Source organism: Lampris incognitus, chromosome 4, assembly GCF_029633865.1.
Source record: "Lampris incognitus isolate fLamInc1 chromosome 4, fLamInc1.hap2, whole genome shotgun sequence".
NCBI lineage: Eukaryota > Metazoa > Chordata > Actinopteri > Lampriformes > Lampridae > Lampris > Lampris incognitus.
The window spans coordinates 39632123-39657540 of record NC_079214.1 but is presented as its reverse complement, the minus strand read 5'-3'; the positions used below and the strand labels follow the sequence as shown (position 1 = coordinate 39657540).

Genomic DNA, 25418 nt, shown 5'->3' with positions numbered 1-25418 from the left:
GGTGGTGATTACCTACCAACAGTGGTGTAAGGAGGGAAAAACCACAAATAGGCGACAGGGTGTTGGGCACCCAAGGCTCATTGATACACGAGGACAACGAAGGCTATCCCATCTGGTCCAAACCGACAGAAGGTCTACTGTGACTCAAATCACATAACATTTTAATGGTGGTTATGGGAGGAATGTGTCACAATGCACCCTGTTTCATTGCACCCTGCTGCGTGTGGTGCTACATAGCCACATACCGGTCAGAGTGCCCATGATGACCCCTGTCCACCGTTGAAAGCACCTACAATGGGCACATGAGCATCATAACCGGACCTTGGAGCAGTGGAAGAAGGTCGCCTGGTCCGATAAGTCCCGTTTTCTTTTAAATCATGTAGATGTACCTAGGGAAGTGACGGCACTGTGGGAAGACGACAAGCCGGTTGAGGGAGTGATGATCTGGGCAATGTTCTGCTAGGAAACCCTGGGTCCGGCTATTCATGTGGATGCCAATTTGACACGTGCCACCTACAATGTTGCAAACCATGTACACCCCTTTATGGCAATGGTATTCCCTGATGGAAGTGGCCTTTTTCAACAGATTGTTGCCCTGTCCTCCAGATTCTCAAGATCTCAATCCAATTGAGCATCTGATGGATGTGCTAGACCGACAAGTCCAATCCACGGTGGCTCCACCTTGCAACTTATAGGACTTGAAGGATCTGCTGCTAATTTTTTTTTAATTATTATTTTGGATCCCCCCTTCCTTTTACTCCCCAATTGTATCCAGCCAATTACCCCACTCTTCAAAGCCGTCCCGGTCGCTGCTCCACCCCCTTTACGGATCCAGGGAGGGCTGCAGACTACCACATGCCTCCTCTGATACATGTGGAGTCGTCAGCCGCTTCTTTTCACCTGACAGTGAGGAGTTTCGCCAGGGGGACATAGTGCATGGGAGGATCATGCCATTCCCCTCAGTTCCCCTTTCCCCCCTGAACAGGTGCCCCGACCGATCAGAGGAGGTGCTAGTGCAGCGACCAGGACACATATCCACATCCAGCTTCCCACCCGCAGACACGGCCAATTGAGTCTGTAGGGATGCCCGACGAAGCCACAGGTAAGACGAGGATTCGAACCGGCGATCCACCATATTGGTAGGCAATGGAATGGACTGCTATGCTACTCAGATGTCCCTGCTGCTAATGTTTTGGTGCCAGATACCACAGGACACCTTCAGGAGTCTTGTAGAGTCCTTGCTTCGGTGGGTTGGCGCTGTTTTGATGGCACATGGAGGACCAACAGCATATAAGCGACTTTGAGTATTAGAAAAGTGCTATATAAATTTAATTTATTATTATTATATTGGGCAAGTGGTCATAATGTTTTGGATCAACAGTGTAAAAGCCATTGTCTCTGGTTAATGTTTGCTCCTAACACAGAGTCGCTACCTGCCAAAATCTAATTCACTCTTATGATGTCTAATCTCAATTATCCTTGCCTCTTGCATGCAAATCTCTTCATATCGACATAGGGACTCATAACCCATCGCAAAGTCTAAGTCTTAAACGCTTTCAGCATCAAAACAGGCCATTACGAGGTTCTAGCTTGCAATCTTGTCACCTGCACCATTTCTCCTCTCTCTCTCTCTCTTTCACTCTGTCTGTCTGTCTGTCTCTCGTTCTCTCTCTCTCTGCGTACTGAGAGGGAATGTGGCAGGCTCCAAATGTCTTGTGAAGGGGGCTATCTGTTTCACTGTTGACTGCCATGACATTTCCCTTTAGAATGTCAAAGGCCTCTCCTTCACCATCCTCCCGCCCCTGTTGATATGTGGACCAAGCCAGGGGCTAAGGACAACTGAAGCCAAACATTGCAGTAACATATTACAACATTGTGGGCTTGACCAATGGACTGGAGGATGGCGCCTAACAGGAGTGTGTAGGACAATATGCACCACATGAACTTGCTCATACACACACACACACACACACACACACAATCCCAAGCCAAATGCACGTTTTTGGCTTTTTTATATCTCATTTTGCCTTATTACTGTAAACTCCATTCAACCCCTGTCATGTTCATGAACATATCCAAACATACATAGGTACACATAGAAACACATCATAACAAGTACAAGTAGTGAAAATCTGTAGAAGTACAGAGTGGAAGTCTGCCCCCCCCCCACACACACACACGCACACACAGACACATACATGGTGAACATAGCAATCAGATCAGCCTGCATGGCGGCCCTGCATGAGTCCATCTCCCCATTGACTCTAAGGGGTTGGAGAACAATGTTTTGTGTGCGTGTGTGTGTGTGTGTGTGTGTGTGTGTGTGTGTGTGTGTGTGTGTGTGTGTGCGCGAGACATCCAACGGGATAGGAGTCACAGCTTGTTTGCTGAGTAACAGGCTAAAAAATAACCTGCTCAGGGGCATTAGAGACAGAGAAGAGAAAGGGTGAGTGCTGTCTCACCTCTCGTTTTCTCTCTCCCTCTCTTTCTCTTCTCCCTGTCTCTCTTCTTTTTTACCTAACCATTTTGTCCCTTATCCTCCCTTTCTATCTGCCTTAATCTGTGTACCCTTTGTTCTTCACTCTACCTATGTCCCTCATGTCTCTCTAGTCTATATCCTAGTACCCTAGAATTTTCTCTTTCCATTATACCCCTCTCTCCATCTCTTTGTCTTTTTCCCCATCCTTTCGAGTTTACCCCTCACTCTCAGCCTGTCTCTCCCTCTCTCTCCCCCCTTTCCTCCCCCCTCCCTCCCTTTCCTACCCTCTCACTGTCTTGTTTTCTTTTTCAAAACACTCTCCTTCTCTTTTCTCCATCTAATGGCTTGGGGCATAGCAGTGATGAGCAAGGCGCTGCCCCTCCACACACCCAGCACCCCAGCCATCGCACACATAGACACACACAAACATGTTGGTGTATCAGACACTAATGCAGCATCTGAGGGGCTTGCTGTCAGCTCCAATATGCAGTGCAGCCCTGACATGCTGCTGCCGCTGCATCCAAAGGGTCTCTAAATGTAAGCCCAAGCTGCGAGACCAGCAGAGATGCAAATGAAGCAGCTTGGCATGCTATGCCACTTCCACTTCGTACTTATTTCTGCTGACCTCCCTCTTCTTCACAATCATCCTCTTCCTCTATTATAGGTGCTGCTGATGATACTTCCCCTTCTTCATTTTCTTCTGTTGTTGATACCTCTTCTTATCTTCTTTTCTTTTTCATGTTGCTGCTGACACTCCCCCTACTGCTTCTGCTGTTGATGATGATACAGATTCGTCTTCCTCTTCATTGTCTTCTCCCATTTCTTCCGCTTCCCCTTCCTCTGCTGCTGCTGCTACTTCTTGTTCTTCTTTTGTTACTGATGGTATTGTTGTCTTATCCAAATACCTATTAGTTGTCTCCTTGGTGACAGCTAGTCCTGCTGGGGCCATCAAGGAAACAACACAATACAAAAACAAAACATGCAATTTAAAAAGATAATAATAATAAAACCCACATTAAAAAAAACATAATAAAATACTAGTTACAAAAAGGGTGTAGATCAGATGCTGATGTACAGCATTGAAATTACTACAACAACAAAAAAACTGGTCTTTGTCCTGTATCAAAATTGAATTTAATTTGTCATTGCTGTTGTCATCACTTCACCATTGACTGTCTTTAAAATTTTTGCTGCTTTCTTATTTAGACTGGTAATGTATTCCAGTTGCTCCTGTTTCTTTTGTTGTTCATGATGACGATGATATTGGTGGTTATATTTGTGGTGTTGTAGTGGTGGCATTTCAGCTCCCAAAGGTTGATGCAAGAGGACATTGGAGGAGCACAGTGAGCCATAAATAGAGGGAGAATCAGTTGATAGTGGGGATAGTTGGGACTGGTGGGGAAGAGTAGTGTGAGGGTGTTATATGGTTGAAAGTAGGTGAAATAAGGTGAAATAAGGGATGATGGAGATGAATGGGGGGTTATGAAAGGAGGGAGGAGGCATTTGGTTGACCATTTGAAATCCCAGTGCCGAGAGAGCGTGAGAGAGAGTCGAGAGATGACAGGAGGGAGGAGGCATTCGGTCATCCATTTCAAATATATTATCCCAGTGCCATCCATCCAGTGCAGTCTAATCAATACTCGTCTTCTCGCAGTTGCAGTCATATCCTCCATCTCTGTAACCTTCTCTGTGCCTCTTCAGTCGCACAACAGCTCATAACTATCTATCATATACAAAGGGCCTCAGTCATGTCACAACAAGGTTCTGTGGATAGTTTCCTTTCTTTCTTTTCCTTCCAGATTGCTTCCTGATAGTTAAGGCCTTGGCTTACTCAATGAGAGCCCTCTTATAGGGGATCAATGCTGACACTACCAGAGGCCTCGCTAAGCTCTGTCAGTTTAACAAAAGTACACCAGCAGTTTTAATAAGGCTTTAATTAGAGGCTTGCAAGTGTAGGCTGGCAGGCAGGGTACAATGACTGCTCGTTTTAGTGAGCATCGATGAGGGTCAGGCTTGCCACCAATGCTTCAAGCAACATAAAGGGTGTTGATATGTTGTTAGGATATATATATATATATATATATATATATATATATATATATATATATATATATATATATATATATATATAATGTGTGTGTGTGTGTGTGTGTGTGTGTTTTCCTTTGGGGGAAGGCACACTTTTGTCTGTAGTAGCAACAGGAGTGAGGAAAGTAATTAGCGACAAATCTACCTAACTGCCTCTTTCTCTCCACCTCTTTTTCCTTCCTTCCTTCTCTATTCCCCTCTTTCAGCCAATTAATTCTCCTTTCTCCTATGGGTTCTAATGCAGTGTTTCTCTTTTATGATCAGATTTAATAGGCGAGAGAATAAGAGAGCATGGTGAAGCAGATGGGTATCTTCAGCTTGTCAATAAGTAGGTTGGGTTGGCACAGTGTATGTCAGTAGATAAAATAACATTATACATTGAAAGGCAAACTGAGCATTTAGGAAGGAATCTGGAAATCATGTTATTTTTTTTAAAACAGTGATATTTGTTATCTCCTCAGGCAGCATGAACAATTGGTTTATGCTTAAATAAAATAAACAATGGTATTGTGGCGGACACTAGGGGCTATGCCTCTCACCCAGCAGGACTGTGAGCTGGGGGCGTGGTTTAGGTTCCCGTGCAGGGTTGTTCCTGCTGCAGTTGGTTTTTGGAGTTGAGGAATAAACATCAAACTCGCCTTCGTCTGCTGTGTTTTTCCTCATCCTGCCACATTGGTGACCCCGAATTGAACATGTTTGGAGCAGAAGAGGAGTGTGAATCCACTTCGGCCACGCCGCCCCAACTCTCACAGCCGGCCGTTCTCGCCGCGGCTGTGAAGCTCCCAGAGTTCTGGCAGAGCGACCCAGTTTCGTGGTTCCAGCATGTCGAGGGGCTGTTCCACCTGCGTGGAATCTCCGCGGACGACTCCAGATACTATTTGGTCGTCGCTGCGCTGGACCAGCAGTCCACACGCCGGGCCATGCGGCTGTTGCGCGCCCCTCCGCAACACGATAAATACATCGCCCTCAAACATCTTCTGCTCCGGAGGTACAGCCTATCTGCCGCGGAGAGGGCAGATAGAATCCTTTCCCTATCCGGTTTGGGCGACGGGACGGCTGTGGATCTCATGGACAATATGCTGTCGCTGCTAGGCTCGGACGAAGGTGGATTTCTTTTCCCGCACGTTTTCCTGCGCCAGCTTCCGTCTCCTGTGCGCGCGGCTTTGGCTAACTCCCCGTGTCTGGCCGCTGGTGACTGCCAAGGTTTGGCTGAGGAGGCCGATCGGGTCCTGCTGGCTACCAGACGGTTCTCTGTGCAGAGTGTGGCATCGGGGCCTCTGCAGCCAGCGTCGGAGGACGCGGACCCGGCAGTGGTGGCTGAAGTGACTGCCCGGAGACGGCGCGGGAGAGGCCTCTGTTTCTTCCACCAGCGGTTCGGCGGCAAGGTGAGGGGCTGCATCCCTCCGTGCACGTTTGAGGCGCTGGGAAACTCCAGGGCCAGTAGTAGCTGTGGGCGCTGGCGGACGTAGTGAGCTGCTCTTCATTAAGGACACGATGTCAGGAAGACAGTTTCTGGTGGACTCAGGCTCGCAAAAGAGCCTACTCCCTCCTGCTAAGACAGACCGGTCGGCCGAAGGCGGCGGCCCACATTTAAGTGCAGCTAACGGTTCGTCCATTGCGACGTTAGGCACAAGGTTGGTGACTGTTTGATTCCACGGGCGCCATTTTGAGTGGGACTTTGTAGTCGCCGCCATTACTGTTCCTATTATCGGCGCGGATTTTCTGTGTGCTAATGGTCTGCTTGTTGATGTTGCAAACCGCCGTTTAGTTGATGCTGTGTCTTTCGCCACTTTTCCGTGCGAGACAGGGGGAGCCGGGCCGTTAACACACGCTAACTTTTTAGCATTAGGGGATGTTTTTCAGCGTTTGCTGGCAGATTTTCCATTGGTGACTACGCCTGCCTTTTCCACCGCGGTTACTAAACACGGGTAGAACATTTCATTCCCACTGTGGGACCGCCAGTTTTTGCGCGCGCACGGCGCCTCGACGCTGTAAAATTGGCAATAGCTAAGGAGGAGTTCGCCATCATGGAACGTCTGGGTATAGTGAGGCGTTCCAACAGCCCGTGGGCCTCGCCGCTTCACATGGTGCCCAACGCGGATGGGGCGTGGCGGCCTTGCGGCGATTTTCCCGTGCGCGCAGAGGACGTGCCCAAGACCGCAGTGATCACCCCATTTGGGCTTTTTGAGTTCGTGCGCATGCCTTTTGGCTTGAAGGGGGCAGCGCAAACCTTTCAGAGGCTGATGGACTCGGTGTTGCGTGACCTTGCTTTCGTGTTCGTTTATCTCGACGACATATTAGTGGCCAGTCCGTCAGCTGAAGAGCACCTGGAACAGGTTTTCCGTCGTCTGGACGAACACGGCCTGATGGTCAACCCGGCCAAGTGTCAGTTTGGACTGCCGGTGATTGACTTCTTGGGTCACCGCATTTCGCCGCAAGGCGCGGTCCCGTTGCCTTCTAAGGTGCAAGCGGTGGTGGAATTACCCCGCCCAGTCTCTGTTAAGGCATTGCAGGAATTCTTAGGCATGGTGAATTTCTATAACCGTTTCCTCCCTCGCGCTGCCCACCTCCTTCAGCCACTTTACGAAGCCCTGCGGCTTAAGAAGGCTAACGACCCTGTCGACTGGACTCCCGCACGGGTCCAGGCCTTTGACGGAGATAAGTGCGCCCTGGCTAACGCTGCCCTCCTAGCCCATCCCACACCCACGGCGTCCATAGCTTTAACAACCGATGCGTCTGACATAGCCGTGGGGGCTGTGGTTGAACAGCGTGTGGCGAATGCGTGGCAGCCACTCGCATTTTTTAGCCGGAAACTGCGAGATAGCGAGCGTAAGTACAGCGTTTTTGACCGGGAGTTGTTGGCACTGCACCTTGCAACCCAGCATTTCCGCTTCCTGCTGGAGGGTCGCCCATTCACAGCTTATGTGGATCATAAACCGCTGACTTTCGCCATGTCCAAGGTGAGTGAGCCATGGTCTGCTCGTCAGCAGCGCCACCTAGCGGCAATCTCCGAGTTCACAACGGACATTCGGCATGTGGCCGGGAAGTCCAACCCTGTAGCTGATCTTCTGTCGCGTGTGCTTGTGTGTCCTGTGCACCTCGGTGTGGATTTCTCCGCTATGGCTGCCGACCAGCCCAGCGACCCGGACGTCCTTGCCCTTAGGTCAACGCGTACCGGCCTCAAGCTAGAGGACGCTGTGATGCAGGAAGGCAGTCCTGCCCTCCTCTGCGATGTCTCCACCGGCCGTCCCCGCCCCGTTGTTCCAGTGGCCTGGCGCCGTCGAGTTTTTGATTCGATTCGCACCCTGGAGTTCGGGCGTCGGTGAAGTTGGTCGGTTCCAAGTTCGTTTGGCCTGGCCTCCGCAAGGACGTCAAGGGGTGGGCAGCTGCATGTGTAGCGTGCCAGCGCGCTAAGGTCCACCAGCACACTAAATCGCTCCTCGAACCGTTTCCGATCCCGGCCAGACGTTTCGACCACGTGCATGTGGACCTGGTGGGCCCTCTACCTTCTTCACAGGGTTTTACGCACCTGCTCACAATGGTAGATCGGACCACCAGGTGGCCAGAGGCTGTCCCTCTGTCCTCCACAACATCCTCGGATGTCGCACGCGCTTTTCTGTCCTCCTGGGTCGTCCGTTTCGGCACTCCGTCAGATATCACCTCAGACAGGGGCCCCCAGCTCGTGTCAGAGCTCTGGTCGGCACTTGCGCGATCCTTGGGTGTGAAGGTACACCGCACTACCGCGTATCACCCTCAGGCTAACGGGTTGTGTGAACGTTTTCACCGGTCGCTCAAGGCAGCGCTGTGTGCTGCGCTCTCGGATGGTAATTGGGTGGATCGTTTACCTTGGGTTATGCTCGGGTTGCGTTCGGTTCCTAAGGAGGACCTCGACGCTTCGCCTGCTGAGGTTCCAGGCCCCGTTCACCACTGTTTTCCGCGGTCGTTCGTGCCTGCGGAGCTCATGTCGGCTCGTTTTGTTTTTGTACGGTATGATGCTCACCGCTCGCCCCTCCAACCCCCATACGATGGCCCATTTCGGGTTCTTGAGACGGGTCCTAAGGGTTTTGTGCTGGATATGGGTGGGCGTAGGGAGCGTGTCACGCTTGATAGGCTTAAACCGGCGCACAGGGTGGCAGGCGAAGTTGTGTTTGCGGCCTAGGTTCCCCGTCGGGGTCGTCCTCCTTCCAGGACCCCGACAGTGTCTTCACGGGTTCAGCATTCTGCTTCTCAGCCGGCTTTGGACTGTGTTTCACCTACTGTTTCGACTGAGGGACGGCGCAACCGTTATGGCAGGCTGCTTAAGCCTCCAGTGAGACACTAATTTTCTTTCCAGGAGTCCCTTCTGGGTGTTCGGGGGGGGGGGGGGGGCTGTGTGGCGGACACTAGGGGCTATGCCTCTCACCCAACAGGACTGTGAGCTGGGGGCGTGGTTTAGGTTCCCGGGCTCGCCGGTGCAGGGTTGTTCCTGCCGCAGTTGGTTTTTGGAGTTGAGGAATAAACATCAAACTCGCCTTCGTCTGCTGTGTTTTTCCTCATCCTGCCACAGTATACTTTAAAAGGCATGAAATATTTACCTTTTCTTTGGTTGTTGATTTTAAGCTGTGTGTGTCTATATTTGGTTTCAACAGCTGCCAATTAATGTGGAAATTATCAACACTACTAGGCAATTTATGTATGTAATTTTGCTATTAAATGTATATATGGAGAGAAAAGAAAGGGAGAATGTGGGGAAATGGAGTTTCCATGTCATGTTAACCGTAGAGGTGTAATGATAGATGGCATTTGTGAATAATGGTAAATATGATAAATTGTTAAAAAAATAGTATGTTAGGTTATATATGTCACTGCTGATTATCCTTCCACGATATTGATTTAAAAATTGAGTGTCTGTTGGATATGGGAAAAGACTCAACTTGTTGGATTTTAAGATTGTTAGTAGTTTTAGAGAGAGTTAATAATGATAATAATAATGATAACCAAAAAAAACCCCCAAAAAAACAGGATTCCCTCTGCTGTTAAACTGGGGTGAGCACTTACATAGACACCCGACTTGGGCGTGAAACAGGTTTCAGTCTTAACATGGTGCATAACCTGCAGACTTGGTAATTATTAAACCCATTTTGCCATAGCACAGAGATGAAAGCCAGCAATAAAGAATGACAGGGAAAATAGTAAAGACTAATATTCTTGGCTCATGTGAAGTTGAGCTCAAGCATTGTCGAGATTTGCATTGCCAGCACTTGCCACTCGATTCATTTTGTGATTCATTTGGATATTCATTTGGTGGGTTTAATATATTCATCCGTTCCTTACAGAGTAGTGGACCTGTAACTGCTCCTAGCCTTCCAACACATTTCTCAGACCTGTGTCATAACAGGTCTTTATCCATAGTGATGATCTCGCTGTGGATAGTTCCAGTGCATGACAAATGACAGGATAGAAAAGAAGAAAAGGTAATAGCAAGGGAGACGTAACAATTGAGACAACACAGGCCGCCACCCCACCGATATCTGTTCTCCTCGACTCCAAAGCCCTCCTCCTCTGCCCAGGCTTAGAAGCTGCCTAGCATCTTCCTATCTGTTTATACAGAGGCTAATAGAGAGCCAGGTCTTAATCCCTACACCGGGGCTCAACATAATGGAATAGAGAGACATAATACGACCTGAGTCAAACAGTCTGCGGAGGCCTTTAAATTGCTTCCAATCCCCTTGCCAAATCTGGTGGAAGGCCTATGAATAACTCAAGGCCTGTTCATCTCCTAACACTGGCGCTTCTCTTCTCCTTCTCTTCTATTCTCTTCTCTTCACTCCTCTCCTCTTTGCTCCTCTCCACCCCACTACACCGCTTTACTACCTCCATTTCACATTTTCCCCGCTCCTTTCGCTCCTCCTCCATTCTTTAGAGAGATTGTCTAAAACTGAGAATCTACTTGGATTAACTCAATTTGATGGTGCTTTTTCTTTTCTTTTTTTTTAATTAGGGGTTGTCTGCTGATGTTTCCCTGACTAAATCATCTCCAATCACTTTGCATTCTAACTTGAAATTCCCAGCTGGTTTTAACAAAACAAGTTCTGTGAATGAAAAAAAGAAAGAATGAAAAGGTTTCTCTGGATTCTAAATTGATTTTCCTTCTGAATTGAATAGCTCTTGTCTAAGGTGTCTTGTGGAGGGCATGCAACAATTGTGAAATTACTGTTCTTTTGAAGGACAGCAGCATTCAAGTTTTATTTTTACTTCTTTTTGGAGGAGTTGTTTTGTTGTTGTTGTTTGTTTTTTTTTCTAGCCATGATACCTAGACCAGGCACTTTCTTTAATGCTGTCTCCTCTGCTGTATATTGGCTTGCGGCTTTGTGTCCTCCAAATCTCCTTTTATTGAGACAGGTGGAGTGGTGGATGGGTCAATCACAGTCATGCAGGAATCAATTCAGATTCATATCAGTTCTACTGCTTTCTGATTCATCTACCGACACTATGCTGTCAAAGACTAATCTCTTGTGGCTGTAAATTTGTTTCCTTGGGCTTACTCAGAAATCATACTAAGTCCTTTACAATCAACAACCAAGTTACAATGCTGATAATTTCCATGTAGTCAGATGTTGTTTTTGATAGTACATTTGAGATTAATGCTAATTTACGTATTCCCATAACCAAGTACCATGAATGTGTTAATCAGAAGTGCTATTCAGATTCACTATAACCTATAACTCTATCACCATTTGACATAGAGGGCCATGTCTATGCAAGTTTTCATATCAACCCAATAATCGAACAGCTGATTTCACTCATTAGAGCGTGTTCAATCAGAGAGGTGAGGAATAAATAGTGAAATCAGCTCATGTAGTGTTGGGTTAGAAGACAAACCTTGCCATACACATGACCCTCCATTACATATGATTGAATATCACTGTCCTATAGCATCATTGTGTCAATTGAAAATCCTTATTTCCAGTAGGGGTCCAATGTCTGATGAGCACTCATTATCTCTAAATGTAATGTATCTATAGTCATTTGTTGACCACCAAACATAGTATTAACATACTGTTTTTTTTTTCCCCACGGCACGCACACAACTGCGGCTATGGGCTATGCATCGCAAATTGTGGTCCCTCACTCACTCACTCACGGGAGAGGCGTTTAGTAGGACACAATTGCTACCGATGTATGGACACACAAAGGACAATAAATAATGTTATAAAGGTGAGGATATGTCATAGCTAGATAACTATATAGCTAGCCTAGTTTTACTCATGGCATTTTTAGATATAACTAATCCTTGGGACATAATCACGAACAAATTTTTGGGTGCAATTGTTCCGTCATGCGTGATGTAGAAGATCATCATGAAATGGTAGAAAAATTTGAGTATGACACAAATGCAAAGATCAGTGTTGAGGTTGATCTGAGAGAGCATGAAAGGGATAGCGAATTCCCTGCTATCCACAGGTGTGCCGGCGGTCTGGACGGTTTCGTGCTTGTTTGCTTTCAGTGATGGTTGTAAAAGTGGGTCTTTTTTTTTTTTAAGATTATTATTCCAGATCCAGATTCCAGATTATTCTAGCTAAATAGGATTCCAGATTGCATATTCCAGTGTTTCTATGTGTAATTAATAAACAAACAAACATGTATATATGTTATGAACTAATTTGTTTAGTCTTCCATAACCAGAGAGTGAAAAAAGAGTCACTTGCGTTCTTTGATGTGAAGTATCATTAAGTCCAAATCTCCTTAATCTCCATAGAAACAAGAACAGCTTTATCAGTATGTCCTACTGTAATCCCGTTGAGAAAGAGTTACTCTTTAATTCCTGTGTACAGTTATTCAGTCAAAAAGGCAAATTAGGTTTTTTTTCTCATGTTTTTATAGCATTACTTTGATCAGCCTTCCTTCATTTACTGCAATGGTAGTTTTACTTTTTCATGGCGATTCAATAAGTCAATTTATCAATTGTATGCATCAGTCATCTGATGCTAAATCAGCTTTGCTGCTCTTTCACTATTTCAGTCAAGCACTCTTAATTCCTATAGTATTGCTCTTATAGTCCAATTCAAGAACAGGCTACAGTATTGACTCATTCTAGATTGCATCTCTGTGGCCCTTTTTTTTTGTGCCAGAAGCCACCAAACATCCTTGTTAACATTGTAACGTAAGTGTACTTTAAAATTTGCCTGCCAAAACTGGAGGTAGGAAGTATTATCTTGCTCACTCATTTAGACAGAGAAAGAGTGAGAAAGTTCGAAAGAGAGCATGGGGGCGTCAGCATGGTATCACTGATAGATTTTCTGCTTCTGACACTCCACTCAACTTGTTGAAAAATGCTGGGTGCTCAGAAATGGGAGCGTGAAATCAATGCATCGGGAGTTATTTAGTCCTTCTTTAGTCTGAACCTATTTTCAACTGGTACACCTACATCATCACATTGAGCCTAATGTTTTTTATGAGCGTTTTTAATCTCTTCCTCAGGTATTTTGCATTTTCCTTACTGCCAACATACCTTCACAACAGACACCTATCAGCTCTACAACATGCTTATCTGTGTCACACTGAAACACTACAGTTCTGCAGCGTGGTGATCTGAGCCACAGTCTACGCTGTTGCACTGTCTATTTTATAAGTCTCGAGCTAGTGGCAGTTATTGCTCATAACAACCTGATATTAGTGACAGACACAGCAACAATTATTCTGTGAAGTGCGAAAGAAATGACTGATTTGAGCTGATGGGGTTGATCATAGACCAGTGACTGAGAAACACGTATAGACATGCACAAACAGGCCAACACAGCAGCACACGCTCTTATTTTAATGAAGTACTCAAATCACAAATGCCACATGGGGACGGCCTGTACATGTCTGTCATCGGTGTTCATAATGTTTTTGTTTGTACACGTGGGTGTTAGTTCTTTTTGGCGTCAGTTGTCAGGAGGAGAGAATAGAGGGAACCTGACAAATCAGTAGGTGGAAATGTTAATCAAGTAATAATAGTTTGCCTCTGTTGCAATTAAACTATTGGTGTGCCTCTGTTTTAAAGTTATTTGCTTTGTAAGCTGCTTCATTTTCTGTTCACTCACACCTTGAAATCTGTATGGCCTTAACATCTGCTGTCTCTGTATCTCTTATTTTCTCGCTGTGTCTCTTGTTATCCTCTGTCTTCGTTCAGCAGCTCCACTTGCCTTCAGAATTAAAATGTTAATTATACATTCAACATGATCATTCAACATATTTGATACCTCTTATTACTGTGTGCTCCCACACCAACACACCCACGCATATATACAGTTATGCATATGTATATAGGCTACTTTAATCATGTACGCATCAGGGATGAGCACTGGAGAACTGTATGAAGATTTGAAAGGTATTAAAGGTTGCATATTGTGCCTCATCAGAAGTTCATAAAAGCTATCGCTATTGCCTAAAAGTGTAATGATAATTCTAGCAAAGAACTAAAGACACTCACCGGCCACTTTATTAGGCACACCTGTCCAACTGCTCGTTAACGCAAATTTCTAATCAACCAATCACATGGCAGCAACTCAATGCATTTAGGCATGTAGACATGGTCAAGACGATCTGCTGCAGTTCAAACCGAGCATCAGAATGGGGAAGAAAGGTGATTTAAGTGACTTTGAACGTGGCATGGTTGTTGGTGCCAGACGGGCTGGTCTGACTATTTCAGAAACTGCTGATCTACTGGGATTTTCACGCACAACCATCTCTAGGGTTTACAGAGAATGGTCCGAAAAAAAGAAAATATCCAGTGAGCGGCAGTTCTGTGGGCGAAAATGCCTTGTTGATGCCAGAGGTCAGAGGAGAATGGCCAGACTGGTTCGAGCTGGTAGAAAGGTAACAGTAACTCAAATAACCACTCATTACAACCGAGGTATGCAGAAGAGCATCTCTGAACGCACAACACGTCGAACCTTGAGGCAGATGGGCTACAGCAGCAGAAGACCACACCGGGTGCCACTCCTGTCAGCTAAGAACAGGAAACTGAGGCTACAATTCGCACAGGCTCACCAAAATTGGACAATAGAAGATTGGAAAAACGTTGACTGGTCTGATGAGTCTCGATTTCTGCTGCGACATTCGGATGGTAGGGTCAGAATTTGGCGTCAACAACATGAAAGCATGGATCCATCCTGCCTTGTATCAACGGTTCAGGCTGGTGGTGGTGGTGTAATGGTGTGGGGGATATTTTCTTGGCACACTTTGGGCCCCTTAGTACCAATTGAGCATCGTGTCAACGCCACAGCCTACCTGAGTATTGTTGCTGACCATGTCCATCCCTTTATGACCACAGTGTTCCCATCTTCTGATGGCTACTTCCAGCAGGATAACGCGCCATGTCATAAAGCTCGAATCATCTCAGACTGGTTTCTTGAACATGACAATGAGTTCACTGTACTCAAATGGCCTCCACAGTCACCAGATCTCAATCCAATAGAGCTTCTTTGGGATGTGGTGGACCGGGAGACTCGCATCATGGATGTGCAGCCGACAAATCTGCGGCAACTGCGTGATGCTATCATGTCAATATGGACCAAACTCTCTGAGGAATGTTTCCAGTACCTTGTTGAATCTATGCCACAAAGGATTAAGGCAGTTCTGAAGGCAAAAGGGGGTCCAACCCGGTACTAGCAAGGTGTACCTAATAAAGTGGCCAGTGAGTGTATATGGTTGATTGCCTGTTTCTCTTTTACCAAGGTAGTTGACTTAAAGTGCCATTTTGTCCAAGACTTAAATCTATTTTAGGGTGACCTTACACAACATGACCATTGACTGTTCAGTAATAAGGTTCTATTGCAAATCGTCACCTTCTTAAAATAATGGCCTAAGTCATATTTTCAAGTTTTTCAAAAACCGAATAAACTGACAAATTTTGTTTCAGTTTGTTTATTCTGTGACTGTCATGTTTTGTGACATGTTAAAATCAATTAATATGTAACAATCAAAATATATTAAAATCAGTAACATCAACTGACACAATATGGTTCAATCCTAAACACATCATCTTTGGTTTGAATCTAATCCAGAACTTTTTCCACATGTCACATACATACACAAGCCAACCCTACCTTTGAACCACCAGGCGGTAGCCAGGAGGGGATTCTGCATTTGGTGTGTGTGTGTGTGTGTGTGTGTGTGTGTGTGTGTGTGTGTGTGTGTGTGTGTGTGTGTGTGTGTGTGTGTGTGTGTGTGTGTGTGTGTGTGTGTGTGTGTGTGTGTGTGTGTGTGTGTGTGTGTGTGTGTGTGTGTGTGTGTGTGTGTGTGTGCGTGCGTGCGTGCGCGCGCGCGCGCGTCTCTGTTGCTAATCTCGCAAACTACAGGATCTATCGGTCTAAAATGTTTGTGCACAGTTATGACTATGATAAAGGACCTCTTAAGGTTGCGGTGATTAAAAAAACTTCGAAAAAAAATGTATTCTTGCTTTCGCCGCTCACTTGGCCAACACTGATTTCCATCACTGCCTGCTCTGAGTCAACTGTGCGCATGCGTGACTCACATCTACGGTTGAGTCAGATCGGGCAGTGATGATGTCAAAACCAAAACATTAGGCATTCGGGTATGAGTCTTGAAAGTAAATGAGAAATTGATTGTAATTCGCCAATCCAGCAAATCATTCACTGCGTATCTCAACATAGGATAATGGGAATAACACTGGGTGAACCAAAAATAATTCACCTTATTCATCTTGCCACCATGCGGCAGTGCCATAGTGTCCAATGTTAAACTTCCACTATAAAAATACAATTTCAAGATTAGGATTAATAACAGTCACAGCCGGAAATTATCTCAGTAGCTACAATAAAACATTCCCCATAGTTTAGCTATATTTTCTTTCTGTTTTATGAATGAAAGTCAATCAGCAGAGCAGCCATTCTTCTTGAATCATTTTATATCATGAAAATCATGAGTTAAACAAATCTGAAGGTCTTTTCTTATTGTTGTTTTATCACTTTAGAATGAATGAAAGTCAATCAGCAGAGCAGCCATTTGCCTTCATTCGTTTTATATCATGAAAACTGTGACGATTAGACACATTTGACATCTTCTAATAAAGGCTTTGGAATTATGATAGCCTGATCTCTGTCATTTCATGTCAGACTTGGTTGCTTTCTTGCGAAGGTCCACCAAGGAGGCTGCACATTCAAAGACTGACAAGTTTTTATTAAGTAGATTTTTTTGCTTGAGCCCTGCATATTATTATTTTTTTGTTCATATTTCCTGTTCAATCGACTTGGGCGCTGCGCAAAAGTGTTATAATGGCTGGAAAAATACGTTTTTTTTTCTGTCCCTGTGTGCATGTTTTTTCACTTCTCCCGCTAGGCGAAAAAAGTGGTGGTTTGTCACCAAGTCCAAGCACCGCAGAAGGGGCGATACATATGCCTGGTGATCTGCATACTATTGAGTGCCCTCCTCTAGTTGGCTTTGAAGATTGTTTGTCCAGTGCCAGTTGTACAAACCTAACAGGATGGCTGTCAGCCCATCAAGATGTTGGGACAGCCGGGACGCATGTCTGAACTATGCAGATTCACTGTCAGCCCACCCCATGCACATGAGTTCTATACAGTTGCATATAAACTTTAGTTTATGTGCAGCTGTTTTTAGTTTTTACTCACCAACCCCCTTCCTTCAGTTGTATTTAAATCAGTAATGCTGTTCTATTCTGTCCTATTCTAAGATGCTTTATGCTATTATATTGTGTTGCACCCCATATGTTTCATTCTTCACTGCTCTGTTATATTCCATTGCCCTCTATGATGGCTCTTTTAACTTGAATGAGTTCCTAAAAGGCCCTTGGCAGGCAAGTAAAAATCTGAGGAGCAGTAAAGAAGATTGTTAAAATGAGTGATGGTGGCAGCAGTTTTGGTTTAGGTTGCTAGCTCACAGCTTTTTATGGGAGTGTGTGCAATGCTTTACAGCACATCATACAGACTGACAGGAACTGTGAATAAGGGAAAGGAGAGCAGAGAAGGAAAGGACAGTGGGCAGGGGAAGATAACGGCAGAATGCTGTCATAAACACTATTTCATTGATCAGTATACTGAGGAAAAATTTTTCCCCATTTTATGTGTATTCCTCTAAACATGTACACCATGTCCATCCATCAATGATGATAATGACCATGGCAAATTCTGTCAGTCCTTTAAAGTGGAAGTAGTAAACTTTTAAACTTTTGCTCCTGGCGTTTCCGAGTGGTATTATTGTTTGCACCGCTATTGCAAAGAACAGATCGCTTTCTGTTTTTTAGCAGCCTGGCCACTGTCTAAAGCAAGAAACAACCCTAAAAATCGCAATCTGAACCAGAAACCCAATCTCAGTGCTATGATAAAGGCAGAGTAGAAACTCCGGTAGTATTAATAAGTTGGCAGGTTGTGTTATTTACTGATCAAGTAGAAATAATACCAACTGAAAGTGGGTTTGGAGCCCTCTCAAGTCCCAGAGCTCTCTCTATTGAGTGAATGCCCGTTTGAGGTTCACTCTTGTTTTAGCTCATCTTCTATCACTCTCCCTTCCTTGCCTCCTCTGTACCCTGGGTTCCTCTTATTTTGCTGGGTAGAATTCCCACAGTTAATTGGCTGTTCCACCGTCTGCCATTGCCTAGCCCGCTACTGGGTGGTTGAGGCACTTCCTGTGCCTTAAATTGATTTGCCTGGAAAAATTGTGCCTGGTGGCAGACAGAATTGCTTAATGAAAGCGAGCCCCCCCCCCTTTTTTTTCTTTTTTTTTCTCCCCAATTGTACCTGGCCAATCACCCTGCTCTGTGGGCCATCCCGGTCACTACTCCACCTCCTCTGCCAATCTGGGGAGGGCTGCAGACTACCACATACCTCCTCCGATACATGTGGAGACGCCATCCACTTCTTTTTACCCTGACGGCGAGGAGTTTTGCCAGGGGGACGTAGCGCGTGGGAGGATCACGCTATTACCCCCAGTTCCCCCTCCCCCCTGAACAGGCGCCCCGACTGACCAGAGGAGGCACCAGTGCAACGACCAGGACATATACCCACATCCGGCTTCCCACCCGCAGACACGGCCAATTGTGTCTGTAGGGACACCCAACCAAGCCGGAGGTAACACGGGGATTCAATCTGGCAATTCCCGTATTGGTAGGCAACGGAATAGACCGCTACGCTACCCAGGCGCCCCCGAAAGCAAGGCTTATAGAGAACCAATATAAATGCTGATGGTGTCATTATTCTATAACCATTACACTGTGCAGTCAACATTCACTTCATACCCAATAAAGTATTCTGAAAGCAAGAGTTGTCTACTTACACTTTCAGAAACATTGGTTTTCTGATGTGTGGGCAGATAGCTAAACAGGCCAATCTGAGTCTAAAACACTTTGGCATACTAGACATGATAAAGAAGAACTTTTTTGTGTTTTCCTCTAGATATACACATACAGACACTTAAAAAAAATCCTTTCCCTTTGAATGATAAAATAGTATGTGGCTCAGTGCCTGGCGCAAAGGCACTTTGGCATTAGTTGAAGGGGAAATCAGCCACATCCCAGCCTCTCAGCAAGCTTTTTTTTTATCTGCCAGACACCTTACCTCCTGGACAACAAAGTACTGTACATGGAGAAGAGGTATAGAGTATGCAACAGAAGATGAGAAGACTTAATTGCTGATTCAATGTTTCTGTGGGGAAGTGGGGTGTGAACTTGTCCTGAGTCAGTCTACTTAACTGAGGATGGATATTGGCTATATACCCAAACAGCCACAAACCAGAGACTGGGAGAGAGCTAAACCTGCAAGGCCATGGGCTGCATGCCCCCCCCCCCTCCAAAAGAAAAAGACTTGAATGTATGATTTTAGTCCTTGTTTTAAATGGTTTTATCCTGGCTTTTCCAGTCATCTTTGTTTTAATAATCGGGCTGTTGCATTCCCATTTGTCATCTGTGTCTCTGTGCCGGAGTACCCCAGCTGTGGCACAGATTTGCCACAGTTTCTTTTGTGCTTCATGGGTGCTGATTGGACTTATTTAAATAAACTTCTGGAAGTGACTTGTTTCTTCTTGATGACTCAACTAAGTTCTCCCTTATTGAAAGGTCCACATAGAACAACAGATAGAGTTCAATTCCAAAACAAGATGACCATCATTATAAAAATATGACTCCTAACTCTAACAAAATAATAGCTGCCATCGATGTAGAGTGAAGTAAAAAATTATTTTTTATAAATTAAAGATATGGGAGATTCTTATTCATCCTTCAATTTTCAGCTGTTTATTTCAGTTTTGGATACATTTGGATACATTTTCTTGATGTCTTATGTAACATTCTAAGCTCCTATATATTTAATCAAACAGTCGAAGCATAAGTTTTTCACTGTGAAGTGATAAAGTTCTCATTCAGACAAACAAGGCACACATTTTCTTAACTTCCCATGGCAACGTTAGCTGAGAAATCATCAATAGTTTTCTGAGGCAAACATGATATATAGCTAAATACAGATGGGCTACTTCCTTTCATCTTGACCACATTTCAAATCATGTGTCTGTCCAATAACGCTTCTATTAGCTATGAGTCTACTGCATTTATACTGTACTTTTAATCAGCGCATTAATTCACCATCTTCACAGAGTCCAAAATATAGAAATCATCAGTATGTCACTGCTAACTAGAAATAATTTTTAACATAGAGGAAGTCCTGAAAAATAGTGACAAATACATAAATGAAAATAAAATTGACAGTCAAAAACCAATATCAGCAGGGTTGGTTCCTGAGCTTCTCGGTCTGACAAGTGCAGGTCCAGGACCTTATGGTCCTACACATCCAAGGAGGAATAAACTGAGAATTGCGAAGAGAAAAATTTAGAGTTAGGGATGAGACAAGGACAGAAGGGATAGACAGGGGAGTTTCAATTTGGTCTGACACACGGATAGTGGTAAGGGGAAGAGAGCAGAGCAGGAAGATTGCAGAGGAGCAAACTTTGGAGAAGAAAGTGGAGATGAAAAGTTAAGTGGTAGGAATTTGGAAGAGTAGAGGGAGAGGAAGTGGCCCAGCTTGGTTCTAATGAATGAATGAAAATCCATCTTTCCTCTCATACTGACATGCTGTCATTGTTGCTAATCAGCCAATCATGGCTGGGTTCTGTCTGAGAGGCCTGATTGATGATTATCCAAGCTCTTTACTCTTCATCAACTCACCAACGGGTGGTGCTGAACCTTGTGCTCATGTGCTCTGCCCAACTCAAGTCCTCCCCCTGCACACACACATACACAAACGCACACACACACACAAACACAAAAGCAAAATAATTTGCACAAACACATAAAACATAAAACGCACACATAGACACACTGACATATACAAACAAAGCTACTCAATTATACATTTGCATTATATACATATCCATCTGTAAGCTCATTTTCATTTGTGAACTGAAAGGTATTCTAGTGATTTTTGTGCGTATTGTGTGTTTGCATGTCCCGTTTGCAATGCTGCACCCTTACATAGCTAGCATTTCACCCTTGGCGCTTATCAATCAGTCAATCAAGTTGCATTTTATATAGCGCTTTTCTAGCTGCAACAGCCACTCAAAGTTATCATGGGCTCACTTTCCTCAGGACTGATGGGCTGCTCTGCAGACACCAAGCAGGAAGAAAGGCATGAGGGAGGGGAAGAGAAAAAGAAGAAAAGAAAATAGCAACCTTGGCTTCCACAAATCAGGCCAGCACCTGTGATGTGATTTATCAGAATAAGGAGGGCCTCTCTATGGGTTTCAAGCATAGTTTTCTCAGTGAACAGTATTTAAGTATTGGAAACACAACAGTGAAATAATTAACCACAGAAACAAAAATCATATAACTAAGAAATAAATTTAAATCATTCAAAACAACATTGAGTATGATTTGGAAAAAATGACAGTAGAGTTATCATTAAGTTCTGAGTTGTAGGGTCAGGTAGCTTATAGCCCCTGCCCTGAGGCCACTTACAGTGATTTATATTAAGATAATTGCCTCTTTTTCCTTTGTGCTGGTTGGTAGTTTTCCTTAAAGAGCCCATATTGTTCTACAGTGGGGTGGAAAAATCTGGGCACACCTGGTCAAAATGCCTTTTACAATTAATGTCTAAGTTAACATAAGCTAACCTGACCTCTAAATGATACAAAGCTAAACATGACACATTTCTTCAAATTAGTTGGTAGACATTAGAAAGTGATTTTCATCAAGAAAAATGTTAAAATGGCAAGTTGAACTTGTGTTCCTGGCTGTGGGGCTACTAAGTCTGCATTCCCTTCCAAATGATGTGGATCAAAGGAGGACATCGCTGAAGTTTATATTTGGCAGTGAAGTTTCTGACCAAGGAAAACCTCATTCAGATCCATTGAGCACATTTCTACAATGACTGCTCTGAAAACCAGGGACAGTACCAAGCAGAACTTGTTGGGAAATTGCTTCTCAGAAATGGAGCATATCCATCAATCAGGGAACTGTCAGCAAGCATATGATCAGTAACTAGGCTAGCAATTGTGTGTGTGTGTGTGTGTGTGTGTGTGTGTGTGTGTGTGTGTGTGTGTGTGTGTGTATACAGATGCAGGAAAAAAACTTTTAATACATAGCAGTACAAGCTTGTTTCGTGCGTCGCGCACTCATCAGCTGCAAATGTGATTCAATGAAGAAAAACAGTTATATATATATATATATATATATATATTTTTTTTTTCCTTTTTGTGTTTTGTGCTAGTTTGCATGTTGAGTGTCCTATTACCAAATTTCATGTTACTTAGACTGTTTCGAATATGAATGCATGTGTTTCACTGCATTTTCACTTCATTGCATTGTAAAAATTCTTGTACTGATGACAAGGTACATTTTATTACATGCTCTACATAGATTTGCAGTTCATCTCTCAAGTCTTTGTCATCTGGATCTGGGTCAAGCTTTCTGTGCAGGGGAAACGTTAACATTTAAGGGCTGAAAATGCAAGACTAAATTCAAGCCTGCTGGGTAACAATAATGTCTTCAATATATCTCTTGATACCTCCTGTCTATATTTATATGTTGTTGACTTATTTGCTTATTTGTTGTTGCTCTAGTAGTCATTGACCTCACTGCAGCATCTTGCACAAGTTGAAGACTGTAGTGGCTACCACCAACATTAGACTACCGTGTTCCCCATACTATGTTGCAGACCCATCTCTCCCAAGATGTTGTCCATCTTGGGAAAGAGATCCCTCCTCTGTTGTTCTCCCTGAGGTTTCTTTCTATTTTTTCTCCCTGTTAAAGGGTTTTTTAGGGAGTTGTTCCTTATCTGAGGTGAGGGTCTAAGGACAGGATGTTGTGTTGCTGTAAAGCCCCTTGAGGCAAATTTGTAATTTGTGATATTGAGCTGTACAAATAAAATTGACTTGACTTGACTACAAGTCACACCTGACTACAAGTTGCACTCAGCAAAAAAAAAAAAAATGTTCTGAGGGGGAAAAAATTTCGCTTTGGTGTATAAGTTGTATTTATATGGTGGTACAGTAGGGATGCGCAGGTCAGGGTTTTTTAACAACTGCACCCTCCCGACCCATTATGAGAGCCAATCCGCACCACCTGACCTGCTAAATATGTGTTAATTAACCACCTGAACCTGACCCGAACCACAAATCTCCAAATTTAGCCCAGGCTACTACAACAAAGTGAGAAGTGTTGCACTATTTGATTCTACTACAACAAAGTGAGAAGTGTTGCACTATTTGATTTTTTTGCACTAGTTCTGTCTGCCCAGCATAATACACTGATTGTAAGGCATAGCCTATTGTATCTTAGCCTAATAGCGTCTGGGTCTGGGCTACTAAATAAACAGATGAATCATTCCAAACGGTGTTCTTTATTGTTGAATAGCAGCAAAACAAGTTACCTATCATTAAAGACACAAACTGCCCCGCTCTTTCTCTTTCGCTCACACACGCACACAACACACACACACGCACACAACACACACACACACACACACACACACACACACACACACACACACACACACACACACACACACACACACACTCACAAGCCTCTTCTTTCTGACGAAAAGAAAAAGTTTTGGCAATGTAAACAAAAACTATGAATGCCCCTTAGGGAAAAAACTGTTAGGTGAAGCCTCAACACTTGACCAAAACCCTGATCGCAAATTGATTATAAAGCTGCTTGTGTGCATGTGTGTGTTAGAGAGAGAGTGACAGAGAGAGGGGAAGAGGGGGTGGACTAGTAATGCACCGCCTAGCTTACTGCACGCAATGTTTCTGTAAGTTATTTATAACTTACTTGGAGTGCTGCTTTGTCACTTTTTGACCCACCTGCTCGAACCCGTGATATTTTCTAGTAAGCTTACCCGGACCCGCCCGACCTGCGCATCACTATGGTACAGTATTTTCAATTTAGTGACAAGATTAAACAGTGCCATCTAATGGCCTTACGTGAAATGCAGTGTATTTATCCCACAAGATTACATTGTATAAATCACTTTGGAATAAGTAGCAGGACCAGCCAGACGAGTAAAAAAACAAAACAAAAAACAGTGACTTATTGTCTGGGAAATACGGTAAAAGAAGACTGGGCATTTCCATGAAGTATCCTAACCTCCATGCCTCCAGTGATCCTTTCACTTGTGTTCTCACAACCAGATTTATTCATCCTTCTTCTCCATCTTATTTATTACATCCGCTGTGCTGGTGCTGCAGGTGGAGCACAGCTTTGCCTTAAGGCTGATCAGTGGCAATATTTATTTCATATCCATTAGTGGAGGAGCGCTGCCTTCTGGAGAACAGCGCCGAAAATAAGTGTCCTCTAATTGGAGTGGTACATGGAAAGCAGCATTAGGGATGCAGCTGCTGCTTGTGCTTGAAAAGCAGTAAATATAAGCACAAGCACAGGTTATAGAATTCCAATAAGAGTGAGCTAGAGGCATAACCAGGGGGCGAAACTTCGAAGTTTCCTTGAAATCCCATTGCTCTAAGTGGAAAATATTTTCATTTTCCTTCCTACTTAACCCCTTACCGTTTTTTACTTGAGTGGCTGTTGCCATCACCATCTATATTTTTGAAAATACAACCTCAACTGCACTGATGCTCACCCACTTAAAAAAAGAAAGAGAAAAAAGAATAGGTCAAGGTGTTATTAAACTCTAGCCCCTGATCATGGAGCACCTGCTCGTTTGTGCTTGTTATCCATGTGGTATAAATTCTACTCTCAGAACTACAGATGCTTAATTTACCAAGGACTTCTAAAGATTTCTAAAAACTAGAACCAAATCCAAACATTACCAACAACCACGACTTTTAGGAGATAAGTAATTACTGAAGAAGCAGGGAATCTAGTTTCTGCCATAACATGCTTGAACATCATGTGCCTTGAATGCACACATATAGGCTATTCACAGTGTGACTATTTTTCCTGATTTGCATCTATGATGGGAGACATCACATATTTTGTGCGCTCCTTGCTCGTGTGAAAACAAACACTACATTAAACATTTCTTTGATTAAGCAGCACATGTGTTGTGGCTGGTTTTAAAAAAAAAATACTAGAAATTTAGATCTCTGGTGGACTTCTCTCACTGGACCTGGTTAACCTCTGATTGGACCTGAAGAAATTATGTGAAAACTGGACTGTCTGGTTGAAAACAATTGTTTCAGAAATGTGCAGTGTTTGGCTGGTGAGCAGCGAATAAATGTTTACATTGCTCCCTAGAGGATGCCTGGATTCGCTTACCTTCATTGTAGATGTACAGTGAACTTACTCTCTGATGGAAACATGCCGATCAGATCGCACACAACTGATGCATTATTAGAAAATTTGCAAAAGACATGACAACCGCTGGATAGGCCCTTTACGTTTATTCTTAAAATACTTTTT

At 44.2% G+C, this 25418-nt stretch overlaps 1 protein-coding gene across 2 annotated transcripts in view; it reads left to right on the top strand.

The window, feature by feature from the left end:
* The window catches only part of itfg1 (integrin alpha FG-GAP repeat containing 1), a 293844-nt gene that overhangs the window by 35150 nt on the left and 233276 nt on the right, over positions 1 to 25418 (top strand). The gene's annotated exons all lie outside the window — the stretch shown is intronic.